The 24923-nt window shown below is 33.6% G+C and overlaps 1 long non-coding RNA gene and 1 pseudogene across 1 annotated transcript; one reads left to right on the top strand and one right to left on the bottom strand.

The window, feature by feature from the left end:
* Positions 1-391: 391 nt before the first annotated feature.
* Positions 392-23010, top strand: LOC149575003 (uncharacterized). Its single transcript, XR_016359666.1, has 5 exons — positions 392-630; positions 7199-7331; positions 22206-22289; positions 22390-22500; positions 22701-23010. It is a non-coding gene; the product is annotated as an uncharacterized LOC149575003 (long non-coding RNA).
* LOC149575004 (uncharacterized) lies at positions 12728-19745 on the bottom strand (annotated as a pseudogene).
* Positions 23011-24923: the final 1913 nt, after the last annotated feature.

Here is a 24923-nt window from a genome sequence, read left to right as displayed (position 1 = left end):
AATGAAATAATCAAAATACCTTCCTTAATAATAATAATAATAATAATAATAATAATAAACTAAAATCTAACTAAACATTACCTATAAAACATAAAATACCACTAACATAATAATAATAATAACAATAATAATAATAATAATAATAAAACAACCTCAAATCTAACTAAACATTACCTATAAAACATAAAACATCACTAACCTAGTAATAATAATAATAATAATAATAAAACTCAAATCTAACTAAATATTACCTATAAAACATAAAACACCACTAATATAATAATAATAATAATAATAACTACTCAAAACTATCTAAACATTACCTATAAAAAAACATAAACAAAAACCGCTAAAACGTTGAAAAATAATCATTTTGCCATTTGCCGAATCTTCTGCGCCCAAACTGCTCTGCTACTTACTAGCCTCTCCCGCCAAAAATCTGCAACTCCACGGTGTCATTTCCTACACCAAGCACCAAAAAACTTTCCGCCATGCATGTTGCCTTCTCTATGTGTGCGGATTTCGTTGTGTACAAACCTTAAATTGAAATCCAAATTCCTCTGAATCAAATGTTGGATGGCTTCAAAATGAACATGCCCGAATGAGGTTTACGGCTACAGCAAATTGCAAGTAAGCATGTTGGATCACATCTAATATGACTGTTTTACATTCCTACAGCTTTGATGGAATTTTTTATTATTATCAATAAGTATCTCGAAGTGTTTCAACTCTCCATGTTGTGTATTCCATTTGATTAGGGTTGTAACTTTCAAAAATAGTTATCATGATTATGTTGTAAGAGATTTATGTCTTCTTTTTTAATTTACTACTGTAAAAGGCTCTAGTACGAATTCTTTTCTTCAAACAACCTTCAACAGATTAGAGAAGAGAATGATGGATTGTAGAATTATTGGAAACATCAAGGAAATAAAATCTTACAGCATATTCTAAATGTTGAGTACCTAACATTATGAACTGTAGAAACCATATAAATTCTATCTTGAAATGACTTCTGTAACTTATAAGAATCCTCCATTAAAGTTGGCCACATGTTTTCCATATCTTGCATCATTTATGAAATCTCTGGGAAAACCCTAGGGTTTATGTGGTTTTATTGGATGCTGATGAAAAAGATCTAACCTCGATCAGTCAATTCATTGGCAATGGAAATGGGAATAGAGAACTCAAACCTTGTAGATACAAAAGGAACTATTCCAAAGGTGAGACCACAAGATGCTTGCACAAACATGGAAAAGACAAGCATGAATGTAATGGAGAGGCTCAGGGAATCTTCCTTTCCTAGCAAAACATAGAAAACTCCACCGAGGTTCTGAATAGTCTATAGAGCCCAAATTCGTCCTCTCATGCCATACCTACGTGCTACAATGTCAGACTGTACACCCCCAAATGGACAGGTTACTAAGTTGGCAAGCCCAAATGTAGATGCAATTATGCCTGCTATGTGAAGATTTAGATCAAATCTATCAAAAAAATACTGTGCAATCAAATTATCTATGGTAAGTTCTACTCCAAAATAGTATCCATAGGTAAGAGCCAAGATCCAAAGCCTATAGTTCTTCATGGCATTCCATACAACCTGCACAATATTTTAGAATTATGTTACTTTGCTGATATTATTCATGTAATGTAAACACTTTAAAATGAAGTGTTCAATAGGAATTTTTTTTTCAAACTATTCCATTCTTGTATTCTTTATTTTAAAATATTAATAACATTGAATGAAAAGATACGACAATGGTCTTATTAATCTTTGCATTCTAAAACTCTCACTGCAAATAGAGAATAAAAAGATCAAATGAAAATCTTAACCTCCTTTTGGTTATAAGAGATTTGACTCTTTTGTTGTATATTACGCTAATCCTGTTGGTGAATTATAATAGTTCTTTGATATACTGACCACCTAGTTATCACCTTTGTTGTATTATCATATGTTCTGATTTGGTTATAGCTTATTTTGATTTAATTGATATGATACTGACTTATATGCATTTTTTATTATCTTAGCTCTACTTTTACCAAAAATAGGGTGACTAGCCCAAGAAACACAAAGAGGTAGAGCCTCTATAAGCAGATTAACAGTAGGAAGAACCAGCACATTAGCCTATACCCTTCTTCAACATAAAAAACATCGACCAAAAGATCATACCCAGCCAAATAGAGCATCAAATTCATCCCACAAATTAATCCATTCCTCAATTATGGCATCAAATTCATCCCACAAATCTATCTCTTCTCCAAGTCTTTGAACACTTGTCTTCTTTCTACCTTTAGCAACTTGTACAGTCTTCTCACCATCGACTCCTTGAACTCTCTTAGTGAATCCTTCCTGCAGTAGTTTCTTCTCTTCCATAAGCCTTTTGACAGGCCACACAGCCTTCTTCTTCATCTCCTTATGCCAACTTGTGGCTTCTTTCTTCAATGCTATCTCCAAGAGCTTTGATTCTCCACTCTCTAAGGCCCTTGTCATCTCTAAGACCTCTTTTAACTCACCATTCCAATGCCATCCTCCTTGGCATGTAAACACTTCAATTGCCTTCTTCTTTGAGGCTGCTTCCATAGCCTTTCCTCCACTCTTCACAAGGATGCCCTGATTACTTGCATGCTCTAAAGGACATAAGACTGTTCCAATCTGAACTTCTTCCACCATATGACTGCTATGCTTATTAGCAATGCCCTCTGCAACTTCTTTCTCAAGTCCATTCATCGTAACTCCATGAGCCCTAACATCTTTAGGCCCATACATCATCAACTTCTTCACAGGCCTGTCATCTTCATGAGTATCCTCATACTGTGACTCCTTGATGCAGAGGAATATGGAACACCATAAATTTTCTAGGATCATTTTGATCCAAATTCAAGTTCTTCATCAAATTGAATACAATTCCAAATTCACTACATATTCATCAACACATTCTCATATTAGAGGCGTTTCTTCCTTACCCAAATCATATAACCATTACCAAGTATAACCAAAGATATAAAACCATTATAATTTTATATCCATATCTTATTCATGAAATATGAATCATTTAAATCTTTTGTCTATCTATTGCTTGCAGAAGGAAACAAAGAGTTGTCCAACTATGAAATTTGCTGTATTCTGGTCATGAAAATACAGTCATAAAAAATCATTCATAATTCTCAAAATATTGATAAAAAATCCAATCGCACCGTTCAAGTTGTAGAAATGATAGATATAGAAAACTTCTCCAGGTTATAGGAAGATCCAACGGTTAAATAAAAAGTTATGACAATTCTTCCAAAACTGGTCGTTGTGAATCAGGGTTTTGGGCAGTTACAAACAGTTTTCACCAAAACCCTCATAACTTTCTCAAAATTGCATAAAATCAATTCAAACAAAAAGGAATGGGAAGTTCATTCACTGTTCTACAATATCATAATATAAACACACTTGTTTCCAGACTGTACATGTGTGTACAAGGCCTGGAAACAAGAGGGAAAACTTTCAAGAGAGCAAAACAATAGATTGAACAATAAAAATATGATACCAAAATGCTTCCAATTCTTCCCAATCCTTCTCCAACTTTACATTATGCATATGAATGACCATTATGGAGATTTTTATATCCTTTAAGTTTTCATATGGGGGTTACAACTATTTAACTTCCTCTTTTGACCATATAACTTCCTATTTTGTCTTTTTTTACAACTTTTGAAAGTTGCATTTTACAACTTTTACAAAAACTTTGCAAAAACCATTCAAACATATCACAAAGGACATTTTATGGCCTTTTACATAATTCTTACCCTTCCGTGGGTTATTTTGACATGTTTTACTTCATTTATGTATTAGGACCTTGATAAGAAACTTTAACAACTTGTTGCAATTACATTACATATTTTGGCATAATGACTCAATGTGACCTTAAAATATCCAACTGACCTTATAGATCATAAACCAAAGAAAATTCATTTTTTTTTTCATATTTGAATCTTTGACCTTTTGTAGCTTAGGTGCTCCTGCACCACTCCTCTTTGTTTATCTTCACATGCCTCTCTTCTTTTTCTTCTGGTCCTTCACATGAAACATCCACACCATCTACTCTCTCTCCTCTAGAACCTTAATCTGATCCACATCTCTTTGTGCCTCATCATAGACCTTTTGCTCCAAAGCATTAACTTGTACCCTACCTTCCACATTATCCTCTTCTATCCTTTTGTCTTTTGCATGCACTTTACTCTCCAAGAGTCCATTCCACTCCAAAATACCAACACTTCTTGTCACTATCCATGACACATCTTCTTTCAAGGGCTGCAACTCAACTTTCCTTCCTCTATCCAAGAATGTGTAAGTGTTATTTGCTCCATCATGTAGGGTACGTTTCTTCATCTGCCATGCTCTTCCAAAGATCAAATGACAATCCACTATTGGAATGATGTCACACCATAGGATGTCCTCATATTTCCCAATGCTGAAATGTACTTGTGCTTGTTGTGTCACCTCAACCTGGTCTGCCACATTTATCCCATGTGCCCTGTATGGTCTCTCATGCATTATCCTTGGCAAATTCAACTGCTTGACCATCTCAATCGAAACAAAATTTGAAAACACACCATTTGAAGCTATAACTTTGCAAACTTTGTTCTTGCACTTACAATATGTTTTGAATATACATGGCTCCTCAATGTACCTTGAATCCAAATCTGCATTGATGATCACCATCTCTGTTATATCCCTCTGATGTCAGCAAAATTTTTCTCCACACTTCATCTACAATCTAGGATTTATTCAACTTTGAACCACCACCTTGGAACGCTCTTTAAATGATAATTCAACTTTAAGGCTTCAACAAGGGATTCTAGGTCTTCAAAATCTCAGATTGTCTTCTCCCACTCTTTTCCCAATGGCATCTTCTATGCTCTAATACCACTTGATGTAGAGCCCCTAGGTGGACTTGCAACCATTCATGCTAAGAGGGACTTCCCAAATGTTTCTAAACCATTCATCAAGCATCTTCATTAGGATCTTCTCATTGATCCCATCAACTCCTTCTCTATCAGAGTGCACATACAATGTCTTGTGCTACCATAGGCTCTACATCTTGTTAACATCACCATTGTCTTTCCAAATAATCACTAGTTTCATCTCATCCCCACACAATACCTAATCCCTTCATAAAACTTTCCCAACATGTTCATGAAGGAAATTCACCACAAACTGCCATGTCGCTGTCCCTTACATAGACCCGAATACAGTCATTCATAACTTTTGACCCTGATCATATTTCTTCGATCACACCGTTCAGATTTGGCATAGCTTGGCCCTCTCCAACATATCCAAAATTTGGAAAGATCCAACGGTTCAATATGGAGATATGTCCCCTGCACTAAGACTGAATTTTCTGGGACAGTTTTTCATTCATTTTCCAAACAGTTACTGTCTTTCTCCATTCAAAACACCTACCAACTCTTGCATAAATGCCTGCAACTTGTAAAACAGGTTATTTACATTCTCTACCATAACCCTATCCATTATGGTGGTTTATTCCATGTTAACTATGAAAGAAACTACATTTCAAGTGCTCTCTATTCACGCTAGTAAAAGCCTGGACAGCCTACACCAAAAATTGAATATCTTTGCCAATGTTCAATGAAATCGGGTGATTCAAAAATCAAAATGGAGTATATTCATTCTTTCATGTATTACAATAGGTTATAGATAAATATGCTAAGTCTTTCACATGAAATTATGTGTGTAATCAGACTGCAACAATATAATAAAATAGAGAAAATACAAGAAACTGAACTTTCATTAAGATCCCACTTGTTAAATCGTCCATCCTCCCCTTTTTGGACATTTTACATCATATTTAAACATCCCCCCACTATATCAACTGATCCAAACCTCCCAAACCACTTATGGAACCAACTATTAGTCGGTTATATCCTTAACAAAAGCTTATTGCATATTATAATTCTTAACAACTTTTTGACTTTTCTAACCTTAGGAACCTAACCATCATCTTTATTACATTCATATGGTCTTATGAGACTTTATGACACCCAAATCATTTATTAAACTCCTATTTATCCCTTCAAACACTTATAAGGTTCACTTGACCCATACGCCCAATCAAGGCATCATTGACAACACTAATTACAATCATATATTACATGAACTCACATAACCTTATTAGCCTTGATTACAATCACAAATGATCATTTAAACCTTGTAGAATCAATTGTCCCATGTATCCTTTATTTTGGCCTTATGGTGACCCTTATGTTCTAGGTGCTCCTGCACCACCCTTGACACATGACAAACACAATCTAAGACCTATCGAGTCCCTTTGTGCTAATTAGGGACCGACTTGCACCATCAAAATACTTAACTGGAACAAGTTGACAACTGGACACCTGTGCCCTGATTCTAGTTCTTATAGCAATAAATACCTCTTCCAAGAGGCTTTCAATCCTGAATTCAAGGAAAACAATGAGTATTTTTTTACTTCAAAAACTAGTTTCCTGGGTTTTTATCAACCCAGCCACTAGTGATCACAATATCGGTCTTTATAATGCAGAGTTAAAAACTATTTTGGGAGATGATTCAAGTTCTTATTCCCTACGTAGATCCTTTTTGGTTATGATAGATGATTAAATATTTTTGTTGTTTGGTACTTGCTTAATTGTTATTAAGCATTTCTAAAGAAAAAACTAACTTATTTTAATCCTTATTACATCCATATGCTCAATTAGCCCTTTTTAGACTTCTAGGAATTACATCTTTTTGCATATTTGATGCCATATTTGATGCGAAGGTTACAACTAATTCATATTTCAAGTATCTTACCTATTTCCTAAAGTTGCAACATGGCAGTTTTGCAATTTTGCACTTTTTGCAAACTTGACAATTTCAATACAACTCTTGGCTTCCTTGCCACCAAGGAGGAAGAAATGAAGTCATATATATATATATATATATATATATATATATATATATATATATATATATATATATATATATATATATATATATATATATATATATATATATATATATTCTTGACCACCTTTGATGACTGTCTTGTTACTGGTTTTGATAATACTGTAATAAATTTGTTTCTAGTGCTATTGTAAATTACACATTATTTGCTTCTAAATGCTTGGTCTTCTTACCCTCATCATAGTTATTAACATTCGTTATTCTCGTTGATAGATATTGAAGAAATTGTATGGGTGATAAATCTTTTTTGGATAGAACTTGGAGACTTTTGAAAAGGCCGGCAAAGAATTCAGAGTGTGTTGTAAAGAATTTGAATTCAGTGAGGTCCTTTGAAAAAAATTCAGAGGTAATTTGAAATCCAAAACATGCATATTTCATTCTGGTTAGGTTAATGTCAATTAAATGTATCTTGAGGAAAAATAATAATTTTGTCTTCTTTTTATTATACTCTCTTCTAAAATCTAGTACTTTCAACAATAATTTCCCATCTTTATTCTGAGATTCTTCTGCCTTTTCTTTAAACCAGAAATTAAATTAACTCTTGAATTCATAACATTACAGATGGATCAGCATCAAAGGTTGACTATAGGTCAATATCATGCATATGATGAAAGAATAGCCAATGAGGGGAACATGGACAAATATCCATGTCCATGTAAAATATGTCTTGGTGGAAAGGTGAAAAAAAGGAATGTGATTTACAATCATATGATCAGGTATGGGCATAGTGGTATAAGCCCTTGGGCTGATAATTACTATGAAGATATGATAAATTTGCAGCCAGTGAGAGATGAAGATATAAAAAACATAGACAAAATGGCACAAAACATAGATGAAGAGGTAACAGACATAGATGATGAAGAAGAAATATTTGACGAAGGGATTGAAGTGGCTAGAATGTTCGAAGAGGGTCTAAATGACGATTGGGCTAAGTCAATGGAGGATATTTTAAAGCCTGTCTATGCTAATTGCAGGTTAAGTCATTTGACAACAATCCTTCAAATTCTTAACTTGCAAGTGGTTCATGGTTGGACAAATGAGAGTGTAGATCAGTTATTGGCATTATTAAGTTTATTACTACCAAATGACTCTACATTGCCAACAAAACAAAGTCAATGTAAAAATCAAATCAGCAAGCTCGGCTTGGCATACAAGAACATCCACACATGTGTGAATGGTTGTGTATTATTTCATAAAACTCTTGAAAATGAGAGTGAGTGTCCAAGATGTCATGAAGCCAGGTATAGACAAGGGCTGAAATCAGCTATGGTTCCTAGAAAGGTTCTTCGACACTTCCCAATAATTCCACGATTACTCAGAATGTATAGGTGCAGAGACATAGCTGAACTTATGCAATGGCATGATAAAAATAAGAGCACTGATGGAAAACAACGACATGTGCCTGATTCTAAGACGTGGATGGAATTTGATAACAGGTGGCCTGATTTTTCTCAAGATCCTCATAATATAAGGTTGGGTTTGGCTCTAGATGGGGTGAACCCATTTTCAAATCAAAGTACTAAATGGTCAACTTGGCTAGTGTTTCTAATAAATTATAACTTGCCTCTATGGTTAGCAACCAAACAATTTTTCTTAATGTTAACATTGATTATACCAGGAAAAAAAAGCGTGGCTTCAGAAACAATAGATGCTTATCTAGAGCCATTATATGATGAGCTAATGGAATTGTGGAAAGGAGCTGAAGCAATTCAATCTTTAGCAGATGGTCACTCAATCAAATTCACTTTAAGAGCTTCCTTATTATTTACAATTCATGACCTTCAGGCATATGGCACATTAGCTAGTCTCTCTGTTCATGGATACCATGGATGTCCAGCTTGTAATTTTAAGGATTTTGTGAGGCACTCAAGAAGTTTACGCAAGTGTAGTTATTGTGAACACCGTGCTTACCTTAAAATGGACCATCCATACCGTCAAAAAAAAATGCGTTTCAATGGTCAAGAAGAGAATCGTGAAGCACCATTATCAATAACAAGTGATTATATTATTGAGAATGGACAAAAAAGAATGTCATTTATTGAGAATGATGGAATTATTGGCAGCAGTTATGATCCATGCAATGAAAGTGGTGTAAAATGATTGTGCATATTGTACAAGTTACCATAGCTCAAGGATATATCTATTAGGCACACTGTTGACTTTATGCATACTGAGAAAAATATAGCTTATGTTATCATAGAGACTCTTTTTGGTGCTGTTGATACTATTTCACCACATGAAGACTTTCAAGAAATAAAGATTCGTCGAAATCTTTAGGTTGAGAAATATGATAATGAAAAATATAGAAAGCCCAATGCACCTTATGTCTGGAAGAGGGAAAAACGTGCTGAATTCTTACAGTTAATGTCTGAAACTCAGTTTCCTACAGGATATGTAAGTAGTAGCATCAAAAGTCAAAATGACATTAATAGCTTCAGGGGCCTCAAGACTCATGATTATCATGTCATAATTGAAAATATTTTACCCATTGTGGTAAATATATCAAGACTGGCAAAGGGACCAAGATTGGCAATTATAAGGTTGGGGCTTATACTAAAGAGAATGACTTCACATGTATTAGATTCTTCAAACTTTGATAGTTTGAGAGAGGAGATTGTTGAAGTTCCTTGTCTATTGGAACAAGAATATCTACTAGCAATCTTTAACATTTCTATGCATCTTTTGATACATCTAGAATATGAACTAGAGTATTGTGGCCCAGTAAGAACGAGATGGATGTATCCTATAGAATGATATACGAAGGTTTTGAAAAAATTTGTTCGTACTAGGGAAAAACCAGAAGGCAACATGTCTGAGGGATATTCAATGCAAGAGGCCATGTGATTTTGTACAGAATATATGAAGAATTTTAAAAATGTCAATCGACATGTATGGGATGATGACGAAGATGAAAAAGTTGCAGGTGAAGTATTAGAAGGCAATGGATTTCGCTTCAAGTTATCATATCAGGAAAGAAGTGCAATACATGCCTTTGTTCTTTAGAACACATCTTCATTTGATAAGTGGCGCAGGTATAAAAAAATTAACAATAATTTATTTTATCAATTGTATTTACATATTTATGTTATTTATCTTACTATTTTTGTTACATATTCTATGTAGAAAATATGAACAAGATCATGAAATTTGGATGCAACATCGGCCTCAAAAGCACAAATGTAATACTTTGATTAGAGGTGATTCTTTTCCAAACTTTGAAGAATGGATTGCTAATGCAATCAATGATGCAAAAGAAGAAGGTGAAGATATAACAACAGAGGAAAGTGAGCTCTCACAATCTCCACATATATGGGCTATGCGTTTTGGTGGAATGTGGGCCTATGGAAACCATTTAAGAGTTGAAGAAAAAGACAAAGGGAAGATAAATTGTGATTGTGTTGTTAGTGCTGATTTTTTTCACGATACTGAGAAGAAATTTTATGTTGGATTCATTCAAGATATTATTCAAGTTGATTTTGGTGAAAATAGCCCAATATTATTAAAATGTAAGTGGATCCGACCATCCTCAGTACAATTTGATGAGTATGGATTTGTACGTGCACATACACGGCAATTTTTATCAGAGACATATGAGCCATATGTTTCCCCTCTTCAAATCAACCATTCTTTCTTGATTGATGATTGCAGAAGCCCAGGTTGGTCATATGTCATTCAAACAGAGTCTCGTTCCACACAAAAATTCATGGAAGCTTCCAATGTATTGCCTAATCGGCAATATGTTAATTTACAAGAAACATTTGAAGAAGTGGATGAAGACGATGAGAGAGTTATTGACGAAGATATTTTGATTGCCAATGAAGAAATTGAGAGAGAGAATGTACTACATGTCATAGATGAGGATGATGAAGAAAATCAAGTAGATATAGACACGAGTGATGGGGATTTTGGTTTTCTTGGAAATGCTAATGATTATTGAAAAGCCCCACTTTTTATGATCGTTCTATGTAAAGCTTTTATGTTGTCTAATGTTTGCTATATTTTGAGGTCACATATCTTTATAATTTAAATGTTTTCTATATAGATATATGGCATTAATGTTGCACATGTTATGAGTCAAAAGATTTCATGTTGACTTTCATCTTAAATTATTGCGGAATATAAGTGTAATAAACTGAAAAAAAAATTATGTTTATTTAATATTTTGGTGGTATTTAAAGATATTTTTGAATCTTTCCTTGTATTAATGGCATTTGAAATTATCTTGGAATCTTCATCTTCTTGATTTGTTTGATCGTTGTCATAACACATAATTAATGTTTATGCACCATGTAAATTTTTTGGTTGAATTCTATTGCATCTATTCTTTCCCGTGTAAAGATGTTTACATCTTACCATTGTTAATATTCCTTGGTCAATAAAAATTTGCAAAATCAATCATAATACGAGGGTTGTCTTTTTATCATGTTACTAATCTATAAATTAATATTTTCTTCCTTATCAAAAAATGAGGAAAAAGAATACAAGGCGTACACTAGATGACAATGACCGAAATCAAACAATTCCAATAACAAATTATGAGCGCCTTCGTGAAGAACGAGTGGCAAAGAATAATGACTTTTTGTCACGTCTTGGCTTGAAAAATAGGTAAGTTTCAAATCTACTCTATATTATACTAGCATGATTTAATCTAGCAAAAGTTGATCACCAAATAGAAGTTCTAGGTAAATGAAATTTGATTCAACTTTCTACTCTTTAGTCTCTTTTTCTATTTGACATCTTTAAAGTCTGCCAACTGGTAGTTTTTAATCCATCACTTCACGGTCAATTTCTGTAGTAAAGCATTTTAATCTGATTAGATGTAAATTATAATCTTTTAAGTGTACATTATAATCTTTAAAGAAAGCTTAGACGAGAGTAGGAATTTTGATGACTAATTATTGATCTTGATAACATAATTTTTTTTTCCAAAAATGTGTATCTCCCATAAACTTTTGGACACAGTTACATTTAGATTTCAAATAATTATATTAATAATTTTTCTCATTTTGTACTAGCAAAATTCTATTGAAGGGGATGCTAGGATGATCAACAAATGTCAAAGAGTTAAAGCATCAGGTAAGGTTGTCTATTATAGATTGACAAGATGCGAAGGAGCATTTTTGTGAATACAATTGCCTACTTTACTAAGGCCAGTTACATCAAAGGCAAAAGTGAAAGTTCTTTCAAAATCAACTTCCTACTAAATGTTGTAAGAAATTTTTACCTCAGCTCCACCAATAGTATTTAGTCTACCAATCTCACCACCACTAGCTATTATGTGCTCCCTCCTACAGTCAAATTTAAATAGTTTAGTCTCTTTATACAATTGTAATCAGAAGAAAACCTCAAGATGTTAGATATGTCACTCATTTCTTATATTGACTGCATTTGGAAACACTCATTACATCAAACGATAACATCAACAAGATAGGTAGTGGCCACAAGTCATGCTCAAAACTGATAGTGACATTAGCACCAGGGAGGAGGGTTCTAACCAATTAATTGAGGGACTTTTACCCAAATCTAGACTTTGTACAATAAGTAAATAGCTTGCCAAAATCAACTATTAAAAAGAAAGATAGATATGTGCAAGAAAATATTCATTGAAATACAAATTCTCGTAAGTGTGCACATTTATAATTTTTTCTACATTTTGAAGAGTTCTTACTCTTCAGGATTGACCTCAAGCTTGTGATCAACAGTCATAAGAGAAACCAAGCCTCCAGGTGATTCAAGAATGCACTAAGAATTTGCAACTAATGCAACAGTGACTGTCGAGCAATCTATTATAACAAAAATAACTGTAGTTCCCAATGTTTGTCCTGTAAAACATGGATTGCATATGTAATTAGGAATTGATTATAAAGAATTGTTGAAACCTAAATCCAATCTTGGCCAGCTTTAGGAATTCAACTCATTCGACCAAAATTAAATTTTGAAGTCAAGGAATTATATTTTTAAGTAAAATCTCCTATGTGAAGGCTAGAGAATTATCAATGTGTGACAAAATCTAAAACATTTAGAGCTCCTTTAGATTTTCTCCATTGTTTCATGCAATAAGGTATGAATAAAATCAAAACTAGTGAAGCCCCGATGTCGCTGAAGGAATTCTAAACCCTTGAATTGAGGGTTTTAGACCTGTACTCCATAAAAATACTAAAAAAGTTATAATGTAGGCTTCACCCTGTTTCTGCAATCAGGTAGAACTAGGAAATACACATCTTCTTCCTCTCGTACTTCCCGTGCTCTCATTACAGACCTCCAAAACATAGTAGACACTACAATGAAAGAGGTCCAAGCCCCACTTTGTTGTTTCATCTCTTGTATCACATCTTCTCTGAAACAAAATGTGGTGTATATCAGATCTCCTCTATTTTGGGGAGACTCTTTTGTGCTCTGGCTATGAATTCTCGAAAACAAACTTAAAAATTTTGGCCCCTGCAATGCCAGCACTTGTTATATCATGGGCCTTGTAGGAAATTGATGAGGATTTCTTGTATTATCATTGGAAGACTCTTCTATTGTGCTGAGGAGGTTTGGAAATGGGGAAGCCTCTGTTGCACTCTGCCCAGGATCTCAAGAAATGGAAAAACAAAGCTCCATCTGCTATCACATGCCATTGATTTATCCCAATGCACAGCCCATGTCCCTCAAATGCTGTGACCTATAACACCCATTAAAAAAAAACCTTTCAAGAAATCGATTTCATACTTGTTTCGAACATATTGTTGTCATAATTTGTATCTTTTGAGTCAAATTTGTTGATTCATGTTTTATGAGTGGGTTAGCAACTGTTAGCAATAGTTAGCAACTATCCATTTCCTCTCTGTAATTTTTGCGATTTTAATTATATTTTGTTTTCCAAATAGATTAATGAACGTCTTTTTTTTTCTTTCTTAATAATTATACCAAATTTAGATGCTTATGCTTTAGTTTATTTTTATCTCTTCATACTTTAGTCCAGGTTACTTAACTACATATCTTAGAAACCTGTCTTAAGATTGCCACTATTTCTCAGGACAGTTGTTTTTTTTGTGAAGGAAACCCTCATTTTGGGAGTTTGAACTGGTGGATGATGCATTTTAAGAAATCCTTGCAATGAAATTTAGTTCATCTGCTGAGAGTTTACAGAAACATTTTTAATTAAAAGTTTTTGGATCTAATGGAAATGCAGTGTATTGACTTATTAATTAAAATTTTAATATTAAACAAAAGAGATAGCTTAGGAAAGAGCTCTAGAGAGTCTTCAGATAAATCAGAGAGTAATTGCTCTCATGCCATTCCACAGGCAATCAGCCACGCCATTAAAAACTCAAAATACTAAAGAAATCAACAAAAAAAACTCAAAGACTGAAGAATTCAACTCAAGTGAAGAGTCTAATTAAGAAGTGGAAAGTTTGAATGACTTATGCAAATTTTGTTGTCAATTAAATAAAAATGAATCCAGAATGTAAACCATAGCAGCCTTCCAGTTGTGTTTACACTGGGAAAAAGCAATCATATGAAAACCCTTTTCTCCACATTCAAATTATCACACACAAATTATAAACACAGATCAACGAATGAGTATAAAGTTTCAGAGATTATAAACAGAGATCAATGAATTGGTATACATTTATAGTATACATTTCACATTATCAACACTCAAAAATGGTCTCCAACTTAGATTGTCTTCTTTGTCTCCTACCACACATTGCCCCTGTTGAAATAGGGTTTGACAGGAAACAAACAAGGGAAGGTGGGTTTTCCTGTTCCTGCTGCAAATGTATATCAAAGAGGGGCTGAACTTTGCCCTTTGATTTCATCTTTTGCTGAGTGGCACCATTGGCCTTGAGAAGCATGGCTGCCATGTCTGAATCAGACAGCACAAACTCCAATTTTCTATTGGGAAGAAGAAAATAGAGCTCCCCAAGCTTCAACTCATTCTCCTCATCCAACACCTCTAAAATGTATTCACCACTATAGAGACCACCAGAGGCACATATGAAATGGCCAGGGTATTTCTCAACTATCTCACCAGTGTTACTATTAGCTAAAGTAACCAATCCAATAAAAGTTCCTCATCCATCCTTCCATCATACATAGGAAGTTCAACTTTTACCTTTGAGTCTCCAAGCTTTACTGCTTTCAAGATTCTTTGCAATCTTGCATCCTCAGGATCAACAGGTTCCTCTCTTGCTGCTGCAAATCTTTCCCCATCTTCATGGTCTTCTTCATTTCCTTATTTGTCCACAAGGTTTGTCAACCTCTTGACTTCTGCTCTTAACATTCTATTGTCTGTCATCTACTCTCTTACCAACTTAGGAAGTTCGGCATTAGTGACCCTTTGTGGGATCTCATCTCCTTCACCTTCTGACATCTTCAAGCACACCTTCAACACTAGGGCACACAAGGAGGGATCGGCACTCTAAGGCTTCAGCAATGGAATTGCTAAACCAAAAGACTCCAGAGGCTTCCTCTCCTTCCGCCTAGGATACTCCTAGGCTTTGATAACAATTGATGCAGAGAGAGAGGACAACAAGGGTGGTGAATAGGTGACAACAATTCAAAAAAAAGATGGTCATTTAACAAAGTAACTATAACTTATATTTATCTCTCGACTATGAAACTTTCAGCAGTCTTCTAATATGACTCCAAACAAACAAAAATCAACTCAAAATGACCCTAAGGTCTCTGCAACTATCAAAGCCCCCATTAGGTCTTCAACAAGCCCTTAAGGCTAGGGCCTCCTCAATGTACCCTCTCCAAGCACTTCTAGGCTTAACCAATGATTGATTCACCATATATAGGGAAATACAAGACTATAAAATTCATTAAAACTATATCTCTTTAAGGTAGATTAATGGCTGCTGCTCCCAACCAAGCATTTCCTTAAGGAATCCATCCACAAATTTAGTCCTTCAACATACAAATCAACTTCTCAAGGTGATCACCTATAATATTGCCTTCATTCTTGCATTTATAAGGTTAGTTTATCATAATAGAAGTCATGGATTCATCCCAAGTTACAGTAATCACATTTTAGGGATGAACCCTTAATTCATGTTTCCAAATCAATGCAAACCCCAACACCTGTAACAGACCAGTCAATATAATTTGTCAAAAATTGATATAAGGAAGATAAATGTGATTCAAAATGATCAAATGCAATATGCTTGAGCCATAGAAATGATTTGGAATCAACAGCACATCAAATGGATACCAAGAATGCAAGAAAACCTTAATTTTTTTAAATTAATTGCCTTCTTCCTCACAGTCCGTACAAAATACTTAACCAGTCCGTATCATCCCCATTTTCTAGGCATTAAAGGTTGTTTATAATATTGTTCCCAACATCCATAACTGACCCCAAGTGATTATAAGTGTTTGAGATTTGTTTTATGCCTTAAAACTCATTTTCCCTCCAATTTGCATATAACCGTTAATATTCAATTTTTTTTGAATTTCTAACTATTGTTTTATTTTATTTTTTTCTCATTCTAACTTATCAATATTTATTCTAATTTGTTCCTAGGACCTAATTGACCCATAAAATCAATCTAGATCCCTATTTGGCACTATTGGCCACCCATACAATATGTTGGTCCTAAGTTCTTACCAAGACTTGTAGGACATTTAACTTTTAAATCAAATTGATTATTACAAATTGCCATTATTGGCTTCATCAATATTTTCCAATTAAAATTCAAAGATGATTTTGATCCTCTGACTCCATTTGGTTCCAAGGTGGACTTAGGTGATTGGATAGGTGTTGTTGTACCATACACACCTTCAAAGCAACTCTTGTCCCAAGAGTGAAGAGTTGTTTTCTTCTTTCCACCCATTATTCAAGATGGAAGTCTACAACCTTTCACATGTAACTTATCACCCTTCAAATGAGTATTACCTGCATTTAAATAATTAGAATAATAAAAAAAACTTTGTATACTTGTTACCATCCATGGCAACCTTGTTCCTTGCTGATTGTGGACAGTCATCTTTTACCCTTGCCAATGGTTTCATAACTTGTTGTTTGAGATCACGCAGACCCTTTCCCTTATCCTCCATGGATAGGCTCACATCTTTGTTCATTTTTGCCACTATAGGAAACCATAGTGTACCTATCAACACTCCATTTTCAGTCACTATTTGCTTGCAATTAGAATTCTGAGTTTTGATTTGAGCAACCACATTCTTCATAACCATAAGAGATGGCTCATGTTGCAAACCTGTCCCATCATGGTGACTCTTCCTCTGCTCCTGCAAGTTCACATATTCCTTCTTTCCAAAATAAACAATCCTTTCCAAGCCTTGACCCGGTAAAGGATTCAAATGAAATTTTACACCATCCTTATTCACCACATTAGGTAAACCAAAATGAATTGTGTTCCTTGAGGCTTGCCAAGGCCTTCCAAGGATTACATGCCAACATGTCATAGGAAGGACATCACATACAACTTGATCCTTATATTCTCCTATAGAGAAATCAATTATTGCTTGCTCCCTTACAACAATGTTTTGAGTATCACTTACCCAAGATGCCTTATATGGTTTATCAATAGGAAACTTCTTCAATCCTAGTTTATTAACCATTTCATATGACACTAGATTATCAAAGGAACCAAAGTCTATTATCATCTTACAAATCTTACCATTGCTCATGCAATTTTTCCTAAAGATGGATCTCTTTTCTCCTTTTGCTGCTGCATTTTTGGTCCTCTTCTCACCATCAAGAAATCTCCTTCCAAGATTGGATCTATATTATAGGACTTCTTTTATTCCTCTTCTCCGTGGGATAAGGTGACTCTCTTTGAAAAAGTGTTTGGCTATACTATCAATGATGCAAACCCAAATTTTAAAGAGGTATTGATCCTTTGTCTGTGAGGAAGAGGTAGAAGTATAGATAAAAAATAATGTGAAGTTATGAATGGCATGTAGAAAAATCAAATGAAAAATAAGAAACTCAATTCATAAATAGCTGTAAATATGTTTCAGACTTGAGGTCCTGATCAGCAGAGTGAGTCGAGACTACACAACACTGTACAATCCATAGTAATAGCTCTGGACATGTTTCATAATATAGGTCCTAATTAGGTTCATAATATAATTTATTTATACATATATTGGATGCCAACATTACGAATTGCAGATTGATCCTTAAAATAGCAATTCATCGTCATATAAATGCATGTTGTAGATACATTTCTGATGGCATGTTGGGTAGTACTGGAATTATGTTTCCTAATTTTGTCATGTCTAAATGTTTTAAATTTTTTTCCTATTTCTTTTCCTAATTTCCCCTCTGTCAGAAGCTCCAGTAGTAGTTATTATCTTTTCAATTCTTTGACCTGTTGTTGCAAATAAATTAAAAAATTGAGCCTAGTCAAGTACACAAAGCTTCTCTCTGATATATTTTTCATAGAAGAAATTTGTTTGACTATTTTTGTCTACATTACGTTTCCCCACTATGGCTATAGCAGGAATCTGATCTTCAACCTCATCTTTTTCTTTCAAGGCCTTGTCGAGTTTAATTTCAAAGCATACAATGTCCAATAATTCTCCTGTTCTTGTACCAGAAATCACAGAGATGGTAATCAGAGTAAACCCAAGGGACCAAAAGTTTGCTGCTTGTATCAACCCTCTATGTGGGGACACACTTATTCCCTGCAAGACGTATTCTTTTATTCGAATGTCCCTTACTCAACCAATCCACATTTCAATATTAGCTATTGTGGCTCATGTTTGGCCATCCACAAGAAATATAATAACTGAGGCCTCTTCAACTGCAGCAACAACCTGTTTCTCTATCATTGAAGGAAATCCAGTAGCAATTGCTTCCTTTGCAGCATATACAATGTCATCCTCACTTCTACTTCTTGTAAGTGATAACCCATCCGTTCTAACACTCGAATACTTTAGTAAAGTAATGACACCACCACTATCTACAACCAAAAATTCATTTTCTCCCCAAAATGATCTACCATACAAATAATCTCTAGTTACACCTGGCTCATCAAGAACAATTGCCACATTCCCCCCAACAAGTCAGTTGAATAGGGCTGATTTTCCAACATTTGGCCTTCCAACTATAAAAACTTTTGGAAGAAGATGATCATGCACCCTTTGTTTTATTGATTTCATGGCTCTTTTGTCTCCTCTTTGATCATCTGAATTCTCATTTGGGGTTTCTATATCCATTTTTAATTTATCATCTATTGGTGAGATCGTTTTTCCTCTTGCCTTACAAATGCTTTGAAATGTATTCATTTTTTTTTTCTATAACCATTGGAATACTTTTCTTTTGCCAGCTAAACTTAGAGGAGGAATTCTGTTGGAAACTAACATGGCACTGTGGCTTCAAATTATTGCAGAGAGGCACAAAGCTTGTCCCATTGACCTTTAGGTGGTCACTTGTTAGAAATTAATAAAAAAATTCTTTATCTTCATTACTTATTTGAGGTGCTTTTCAAGGATATCATAGTTTGATTTGTTGCCATACAATCTGAAATAAAGTGTGCAACTTCTTAAAAGGTTGAAGTCCTATGACTATAAAAGCTGTGGTATTATATTTAAGTTGTTGCAGTATTTGAGGAGGAGTTTACATCATATGTTGGAGCTTCGTTGATGATTAAGTTTTTCTTGAGTTTTAATATATGTTTTCATAGTTTATATCAATCTTCATCTTCTATCCATCTTGATTGTTCTCATAGGCCTAGAGGATTATGTGTGCCAATTTTTTTTCTTCTATTTGTATGTTTCTAATTCACATCTCCTTAGCCATTTGTTTTAGTCAATGAGTTGTCTTCCGCCATGAGTTGATAGTAAATTTTCTTCGTAGATGTCAACAAACACAACATAACTATTAATTTAATTTGATCCATCTACTTTTGTATTACAGGAAAGCAAAAAAGCACAAAGAAAATGCAAATAAAAAAACAAATGAGCACAAACATACAATGTTGCCAGTTCGTAGAAAATGTTGATGAGGAGATGGATATAGCACATGATGATGTGCAAATGAGTACAGCAGATGATAATGCAAAGATTGATGTAGCACCTACAAATGTGTTGCCTGATATAGGACATCCTGATGAGCAACCTGATGAACATCACAAAGAGAATCCACTTGAATCTACTGTGCCACCTCATACTACAATTGTTGCACCTATAGTTTTGGATGAAATTGGTGGATCAACAAAAGATATTGATGGTGGTTCAAGAGAAGATGTTCCTACCATTGTTAAAAGACAAAGATTGAGCCAAACTCTATACAGATCTACAAAGAAGAAAGCAAAAGAAAGAGTATTAGAAGGTAAGAAGCCATTTGTGGTTGAGGTATCAAGAGATGGTGAACCTATTGGGTATAATGCTGCAAGGTGGGCTACTGAGTTGGGCATAAGATGTAGAGCTCATTTAGATATTTGCAAATCAAATTTTACGGAGCAAGATCCACGAAATGTGGAATTTGTTATACAAAAAATGGAAAATGCTTTTGACATAATTGGTGGACAAATCTCTAGGAGATACTACAAGAACAAGATGAGACTTCTCATGAACAATTTTAGATACCATTGTCGAAAACTAATCATAGAAGGAAAAGAGAAGTCAGATTCCACTCTATCTCTAAAGAAGTGGGAAGAATTAAAAGAAAGTATGCGTAGTGAGGAATATTTGACTAAGAGTAATAGAGGCAAGAGAGCAAGAGATAGTGTGAGGGCTGAATATACATATGGTAGAGGTGGGTTGCAGGCTAAAATGGACAAAATTGGAGTAAGTGTAAATTTATTTATTTTTAATATTTACATTGAGCTATTTATTTTTAATTTTTTATGAATCAGATATTTGTTGACATTGACATTCTATATTAGGTGGATAACACTAATAAAGAAACAGATTTTGAAGACATTGTAAACTATATGACAACACTAGATCCTACTAAATCTAGCAACAATAACAAGTGGAAATCTAATTCATCAGCAGAGATTTCACAACCATCGGTTCAATGCCCAGTAAGAGCCTCTTCAAATCATGTCAACACAAGCGAAGGGCTACAATATATAATGGATTGCTTACATAGTCTCACTGAGAATGTTTCCCATTTGACTGCCTCAGTTCAACCTATTGTTTTCGTATGGAATGAGCATAATTCCATGGATTCAAATCAAGTAAGAGGTTTTAATTTTTCTCCAATTTGATAAAAAAAAGTAGATTCAAATATCATCTTCCTCTTACAATGAACTAGATTCAAGTATTATCTTCTTATATAACTTTCTATCAATCTGAATTGAATGTCCCATTTCTAGCATTATTGAATTTGAAACTGTTCCTATGTTCCATCTTCATTGGCATTTTTCTTCTTGTGCTAAGTTTTCCATCTTACAGTGCTGAAAACATCGATTACCATTCTAATCCAAGAGGAAAATGATATTTAAAATTGTACTATTTCATTCATGTATGTATCTCTAGTGTGCAAACTTAGCAAGGAGCTAATCTAAAAGTGCATTAGCAGCAACGCTGGAGAGTCATAACTTACAACAGAACACCCTCATTACTTATGTTGTAGAAGAAAACATATTTCCTTCATTTGCTGCAAAGAAAAAATTCCCAGTACCAAGGAGATGAATGACCTTCCAAAAGCAATATATTCTGCCCTAGAAATCACCAATATAGCAGCAAATATGGCTATCAGCGAAAAACAAATATCATTCAACATTGCTGCCAAATAGCTGGAATTACTTGTAAGATAAAATAGTTCTAAGTTTTGTTTCATGAAATGGTACGTCTCCTATGCTACAAGTAAACTATATTTTAAGGTGACTTTGATGAATTTTAAGTCTCTTCAACTGCTTCTTTGCCATGAATTGATAAATGCATTACTATTAATGTCTATCATTTTAAACGATAGTGGGTGAAGCAATATTTAAGTAGAAATGGATGCTCCTTTCCACCGTGAATTAATTTCTTTTCTTTTCTTCATAAAAACTCCAAAAAAGATGATAATAGATGTTACGTAACTAGAATAACTTCCAATGGGAATGGATCAAAGTCTCATGTTGTAGACTTGTTGCTAGCTCACTCAACTGCTAGTTCTTTGATAAATTAGTAGATTATAGAGTTTTAAAGTGCTGAATGGATGCTATATTATTGGTTGTATATAGGCTTTCTATCTTTCATTCAAGAAATCAACTATAATTTTCAAAATATTTGACCATTTTTTCCTTGATGTTTCAACTACATGTAGAATATAGTTGTCGGTATTGATGTTGATCATGATGAACTGGTTGACAAGAACCTATAGCATAAAAGTACTTTTGATGAAGTTCAGGTAATATAATAGTTCTTGTGAAATATTTTTCTTCGTCATAATTTGCATTCTTTATTCTACTTTATACATTATCTTTACTTAATTTTTAAACCACATGTAGAGCAATCATATGAAGGAAAAATGAAAAAGAGAAGCCATTGTTGATAGTGATTATACTAAATATGAAGAGAGGTTGCATGATATTCATAGTAGCGGCTATTCTAAACTTGAGGTGAGGTATATTAATTTTTTTTTTTAGTTGTATATTTGTTGTTTCTAATAAGGTATCATCCTTGTTTATTGATCAAATGTTTAACAATGTTTTCATAATCTTATATGTCGGGTATGCATGCATGGTAATGTAGTGTTTATATTTGGGGCTTGCTTCCATGATTAATTATGTAATACAATGTTTTCTTTTTCTTTTTGCAGAAACATATTGATAATAACCTCACGGAAGGGGACAAAGTTAGGGTATTGTATCCGCATGATGGTTCTGTTGTAGGAATTGGGCGGATTCATTCACTATCTATTGCTCATGGAGTCAATTTGAAAGGAATAGGAGATGCAAATGTAAACATTATAACGGTCACAAAAAATATTCCTCTTGTTTATGATGATAAAGTAGATGGAGTAATTTCTTTGAAATAGAAAGTGGGAACCTTCACACGATGGCCAATGAAGTATTTACAAAAATTATCATAATTAAACATATTTATCATCTAGTAGACATTGATAAACATCTATTCTCACAACACTACTTTTTATGCAATATTCTGTTGTTTAACAATTTTACTGATCATGGTGTATTTCAAAGAATTCAAAACTCTTCAAACAACTTTAGAATTTTGATTAAGTTTATTGCATAAGTTTGTTCATATATCTAATATTTTTAATTTTTTTATGGCTTAGTTCAAGTTTAAGGTTATGATATTTTACACTATTAAATTCATTGTATTAAAAAAAAGATTTATCATATGACTTGTTTAATTTTACTAAATCCAGTACTAAATATGTGTCTAACCACATAGTTTAATATATAATAAATCAACTACTAAATGTGTGACTAGCAACATGATTAAATCAACTACTACATATATGACTAAACACACAACTAATTCAACTACTAAATAAACTATTAAATATGTGACTAATGACATAAATAAATATACTACTAAATCAACTACTAAACATGTGACTAACCACACAACTAAACCAACCATTCAATATGTGACTAACCACAAAATTAAATATACTACTAATTATGTGACTAGCCACACGATTAAATTAACTATTAAATATGTGACTAACCACACAATTAAATGTACTACTAAATCAACTACTAAATATGTGAATAGCGACATGATTAAATATACTATTACATCAACTATTAAATATGTGACTAGTTGCATGATTAAGTACACTACTAAATATATTACTAAATCAACGATCAAAATCAATGATCAAATAGACGACTAAAATTGTTTAGTAGTAAGTTTAGTAGTGTTATAAATGACTGGATATTAACTACTATTAGCCACGTGACTAATTTTAGTCACATATATACAAATTTTAGTAGTTTTTTTAGTCGCATATCACTATTTTTGTACTAGTGTTAGATTTATCTTATCTTAATGTTCTTTGCACACTAAGATATTACTGTATACACCGATGACATCTCACAATTTACAATAATAGCTTCAAGAAACACTTTACACCATTGAATATTTAAAGGAAAAACTCAGGAAGTTCCTTACCAAAAGGAAGAAGTTGATGAAAAAACTTAGTGAAATTCAAGAGCTCATAGAATAGTTAGAAGAACATAGCAGCTCTGAAGAGTCAGAAGAAGCCATATCTGACCTAATGACTAATAATGACAAGGTGAAAGAAATCATTTCTCAAATGAGAAAAAATAAAGAAGAATTAATAAGAAAGGTGAAAGATCCCAAGCCGAATAGGACAATGCCATCTCTGCTATAGATGAAGCTAAGGTAGTGGTCAAAAGAAATCATGTGCAAAAGACTGAGGAGAGTGGCCAGCCTCACATGGAATAGTTCTCATAGCTGAAAAGGAAGGTAATCAAGCTAATAGAACAGCTAAGGCATACAAACAAATAAAATAAAAAGTTGAGAAAGTTTAACAAGAGCTTAGAGAAAATAGATGAGCAACTAAAAGATCAAAGAAGAAACAAAAGCACAACTGATTTTAGTTATGAAGGTGACAACAAGACCGAAGAAGGTGAGACCTTAGGAGAAAAGAACCTAGAAAAAAAAAGATCAAGAAGAACATCTCCAAAAGGTAAGAAATTTGTGAAATCCACTTGTCATTATTATGGTAAGAAATGATATACAACTAGTATGTGTTGGTTTAAGTAGATAACACATGTCAGGAAATGTAACTTTGATGGGTATTACCACAATTTCCATCTCTATGGCCATACAAAATAATAATGTATATCTCATTTTAATGAGAAAATAATAGATGGATGTTGTTATTATTGCAAAAAGTATGGACATAAAGTAGAATATTACAGAACAAGAGCAAGAGCTAACCATTATTCTTTGAAGCCAATAAATCCCATTGGGAGAGACATGTTTTTATATTGGTCTACATGACCTATGGACATAATGGTCATCCAAAAACTCAATGTAGACT

Source organism: Cupressus sempervirens, chromosome 2 (assembly GCF_028749045.1).
Source record: "Cupressus sempervirens isolate cs-2001-9-10 chromosome 2, ASM2874904v1, whole genome shotgun sequence".
In the NCBI taxonomy this organism is placed as follows: Eukaryota; Viridiplantae; Streptophyta; class Pinopsida; order Cupressales; family Cupressaceae; genus Cupressus; species Cupressus sempervirens.
The sequence above is the reverse complement of the archived record's forward strand: the minus strand, read 5'-3'. Positions and strand labels throughout refer to the sequence as shown.